Source organism: Mchenga conophoros, linkage group LG10 (assembly GCF_057382185.1).
Source record: "Mchenga conophoros isolate Kocher_MC1m ecotype Shallow Benthic linkage group LG10, M_conophoros_male_GT1.1, whole genome shotgun sequence".
NCBI classification, from domain to species: domain Eukaryota; kingdom Metazoa; phylum Chordata; class Actinopteri; order Cichliformes; family Cichlidae; genus Mchenga; species Mchenga conophoros.
This window is the reverse complement of record NC_140535.1, coordinates 31,673,082-31,677,653: the sequence shown is the minus strand read 5'-3', so window position 1 is coordinate 31,677,653 and position 4,572 is coordinate 31,673,082. Positions and strand designations below refer to the sequence as shown.

The window sequence follows — 4,572 nt, the reverse complement described above, 5'->3', positions numbered from 1 at the left end:
TATTTTATTTTATTAAAATTGTCCCAGATAATGAGAAACATCCGTGCCCTCACTTGTGTCCAAGCTTTTGGCTTTCTCAGCTATTCTGCTGTAGATTTGCTGCTGTGACCCAATTTGGGCCATTTGACATCTGACTCTGTATATGGTATATCGTATGTATACAGAGAAACACGTGGTTGGCTTAATGACTTCAAGGTGTCCGGTTTCTGTTGCTCCAAACAACCCAAATCATCACCCCTCCACCGCTGTGGAGGTTTTCACCAAATGTGTTGCTGTGTTTTATGGCCAAACATCTCCACTTTAGTCTCACATATCCCAAGGACATTGTTCCAGAAGTGGTTTGTTAAGATGTAGCTTTGCAAACCTAAGCCATGCTGAGCCAGGAAGAGGCTTTCTCCCAGAAACCCTTCCAAACAACAACATGAAATTTTAACAGCTAACATGTTACCTGAGGCTTTTTTTTTTTATTGTCTTTTCTTTTTATAACTTTTTTGACTTTGGGGTTAATTTTCTGGGACAAGACACACCCGAATCCACAATCTGGGACAGTGAAACACAACCTAATTATAATTTAAATGGGTGGTCACCCTGTTAGACTATGTCTGTGTTGCAAGAGCGATTGTGCAGAAACGGTGCAGCAAAACAAATTTGTGACTGAAAAATTACAGGATGTAGTTCCTGTTCTTCGGGTAGAACTGTGAACCCTCCTAAGAGGATTCCCCATTAACTGCATCAGCCAGAGGGAAAACTGTTAAGCCAACCTCTGCATCGTGTTGTTCATCTGCAAATGCATTTTTCTTAAGTTTATCTACCTCTGGAAATCTGTCTGGAGATATACCATATTGTTGCATGGCGTAGCGGCCAGCATACCTGCCTTAAACACAAAGGGTTCTGGGTTCAATCCAAAGTGGAACCACAATAACCTGGACACTGAAGCATTGATAGACAAACTGCTCAAAGTTGTCTGCAGATACAAAAAGGAGCCTGTGTTTCACATATATAATGATTACAGTTTTTCTCGATTGCTAAAACACATTTCTTGAAACTACGCCTCATATCCTCACAACAGTAAACACAAATCCATAACATCTCACTCAATTTCCCAAACATCCTATTTCCAGGTCAAAATGAAGCTCTACACCCAAAACTATTCACTCCTGCTGAAAAACCAAACTTTGCCCACAGACATCAAACACAAGCCCTCAAAAACACACACACTACAACAGAGTTTTGCACACTGGTACAATTAATTCAAAACAATAGTTCCAAAACAAATAGGTTGCTTATGGTTCTCCCCTTCAAAACCCTTGTCACATGATAAACACAAAAGACGCAACCAATGTATGTACAGTGGCACATTGTCATTCATGTACTATACAGTACGACACACACCAGAAACATTATCCCACCTCAGCATCTTGTCTTTGGTCTGGGTCAGGCCAGAGAATCTCATCCACATCACAGGCTATATTGGCCCCAGCCAGGCAGCGGGGGTAAAATCCTCTTGCATGCCTGATCCACCCCTGGCATGCATCTACTGATATGTCTAGACAGGCCTCTTCCATGGCCTGAAGGAGGTGAACACGGACATAAGGTTCTCGGTCATACACTTTCCACCGCCATGCCGAAAATAACTCCTCTATCGGGTTTAGAAAGGGAGAGTATGCAGGCAGAAAGATATTAGAAAACCTTGGGTTATTGGTAAACCAGTCACGAACCAGAGCAGCGCGATAGAAGCTGACGTTATCCCACACAACAACGTAGTGAGGCTGCTCTGGCTGTGCTGGTTCCCTGTAGTCCAGCTGGAACATATGTTGTCTTAAACCATCAAGAAAAGCAAGGAGAAGCATAGTGTTATAGGGTCCTAGTACGGCATGGCGGTGGAGTACCCCTCGTTGGCTGATGGCTGCGCACATAGTGACATTCCCCCCACGCTGACCAGGGACATTTACAATAGCCCGATGGCCAATTATGTTCCTCCCCCTTTTCCTTCTTTTGGTCAGGTTAAAACCTGCCTCATCCACAAAGATTATTTCATGGGGAACAGGCCGTCCTTCAATCTCAAAGATTCTCTGCAAAACACATAACACAGTAGAGTCAATCGGTACCCTGAACCACAGTTCAAGAGTGCTGAAATGGCAGCATAAACTGCCATGCTGTGATGGTACACAATACTTTATACAGTATCAAAACTCATACCTGAACATATTCCACACGTTGGTTTTTCACTCTGTCAGAGTTTCGTTCGAAAGGGACTCGGTATGCCTGTTTCATCCGGAATTGATTCTTTCGGAGGATGCGGTCAATTGTGGAGAGGCTGATGGCATTTATGCCTCGAAAAAGATGATCATCCTCAATCACTCTCCTTTGAATCTCTTGCAGGCGGATTACATTATTTGCAATTACCATGTTTACAAGTTCCCTCTCTTGCTCCTCCGACAAAAGCCTTAACCTGCCTCCACCAGGTGGTCGTCTCTGTGTCCTACAAAAATAGAAGCACTCATTACTGTAACTGTCACACATTCATTTTACAGGCAAATAATGGAAACATACTGAAACTCAAGACACATAAGTTCAGTAACTTAAACATTACTGTACAAAGCAGTCTTACTGCAAGTACACCTACCTGTTTTCCTCCCTGAAGGTTCTGATGATGGAGGCAACAGTGAAGCGACTCAAATTTGGTTGTACTCGTTGCCCAGCCTCCCTCATAGTCATCCCATGGACAAGGACATAGTGAACTAAAGTGGCTCGAATTTCATCCGAGACTGATTGTCTTCTTGCCCTTGCTCTTCCCCTTCCTTGTCGCCGTCGTTCTCCACCTCCACCTCCTTCACCACGTCCTCCTCCTCCTCCACCTCTCCCTCCTCCTCCACCACCTTCCTGTTGTCCTAGACCACCTCCTCCTCTTCCTCCACCACGTCCTCCTCCTTCACCACGTCCTCTTTCTCCACCACGTCCTCTTCCTTTGCATCTCTTTGGATCCATTGTTTCAAACCTGAATGAGCTGACTTTGGCCCTTTTATCTATCCATCGCAGGTTCTGATTGGTGTGTGCTAAATTTTGACTCCTAGTGTTTCCACCTGGTTAATTGTGTGCTAATTGAGCTCAAGCTATGCTGACTTAAGTTAACATTATTGCATGCTAGTACTTTCTAAATGACTACATGGTGTAAGCACTGTAAAATGTAGGGATTTGTGTGTAGAGTTTTGCAGTAACAGTTCACCAAATTTGAGTCATGTGTCAAAGCAGGGAATAGTGTTTATAGTTCAGGGAAATGGGTGAGCTTTTTGAACAATAGCGTTACGGTTTTGAAATTTTAGTTTAGAGGCCTGGTTATAGTGTTTAAGCAATCGAGAAAAACTGTAATATAATATTATGACCACAACGAGGCACGACCTCCACTGGTTCATTGGACTGCTTTCGATAGATACTGAATACTGCATGAACACTCTGACCCATTTATCTACCATCATTTTGGCCCAAACTCCCTCAAATCCTTGTGCATGTCCATTTTTCCTGCTGTGCGAGGGAGTCAGGCAAGAGACTTTAGTCTGTGGTGGCCGCTTGGCCCTCAACATTCACACATATTTCTGTTCTGAGAAGTGTAAGGAAAACATGTCACCTGAAAACAGATCTCCGACAGGGCAGATGCATATCACTTCAGACTGTTGAAATGTTCGTTTCTACAAAAACACAACAACCTTTCATCAAACATTTTTTTGCTGCTCCTGGTCTGTAGTTATCTGCCTTGCAGGAAAATAAAAACAAGGTAGAGGAAGGTGGCACCTGTGTGGCTTCATTATGTAGGGTTTACTGCATTTATTTTGCATACAGAAGGTCTTGGGTTCAGTCCCCAAAACTAGACCTTTATAGTTCATACAAAGAAACCATAAACCTTTAACTTAACAAGCTCACCAGGCACAACAGCCTGCAGCTGAGGACGCTACTGTCCACGTGGTATGTCAGAGTGTCTTTGGACAAGATTCAGGACCTGGGGAAGAGTGTTAACAGTGCTGTCAGTGGTCAGTAAGACCAGAAGAGCATAGTAACAAAGTACCTTTAAACCGAGTATTTATTTAGTATAAGTAAGAGTTTTAATACAGTAACAACAGAAACTGAACAAACAATATAACACCTCACTGCCACACCTGAGTTATAAACTCCACTCAGCCGCAGACCGGTGCTGATTTACTTACGTTTGAACACAGCGCTAAACACTGAGCTTCCAAGAGGGTTAGTAACTTTGCATGTAACTTTGTGCCTGTTTTAATACTGTAACTATTAAAAGTAACACTAAGCCAGCAATACACTGAAAAAAAGATATGTAGCAAAACTGGACAGTTCTCTTAAGCTCAATTAAACAAACACACAGTGTCCCAGGGCATGCTGGGAGATGCCATTTAGCCAACCCAAACATGTGACAATATTTTACTCGTTTTAAACCCTGAAAAACAACACATCATTTGCGTCTGCATTTCAGCCACACCGTTACTGCTTATGTGCAGATTTGTACCTAAAGCAGTGTGTGCATAACACTAATGCTGGATCCATCGCACTACTGGTGATATT

General features: G+C 43.0%; 1 long non-coding RNA gene across 1 annotated transcript; it reads right to left on the bottom strand.

Moving 5' to 3' along the window:
- Positions 1-1,776: 1,776 nt before the first annotated feature.
- Positions 1,777-2,723, bottom strand: LOC146566227 (uncharacterized). The gene is made up of 3 exons (XR_014894027.1): positions 2,627-2,723; positions 2,200-2,482; positions 1,777-2,072 (listed from the first exon to the last, which is right to left on the bottom strand). It is a non-coding gene; the product is annotated as an uncharacterized LOC146566227 (long non-coding RNA).
- Positions 2,724-4,572: the final 1,849 nt, after the last annotated feature.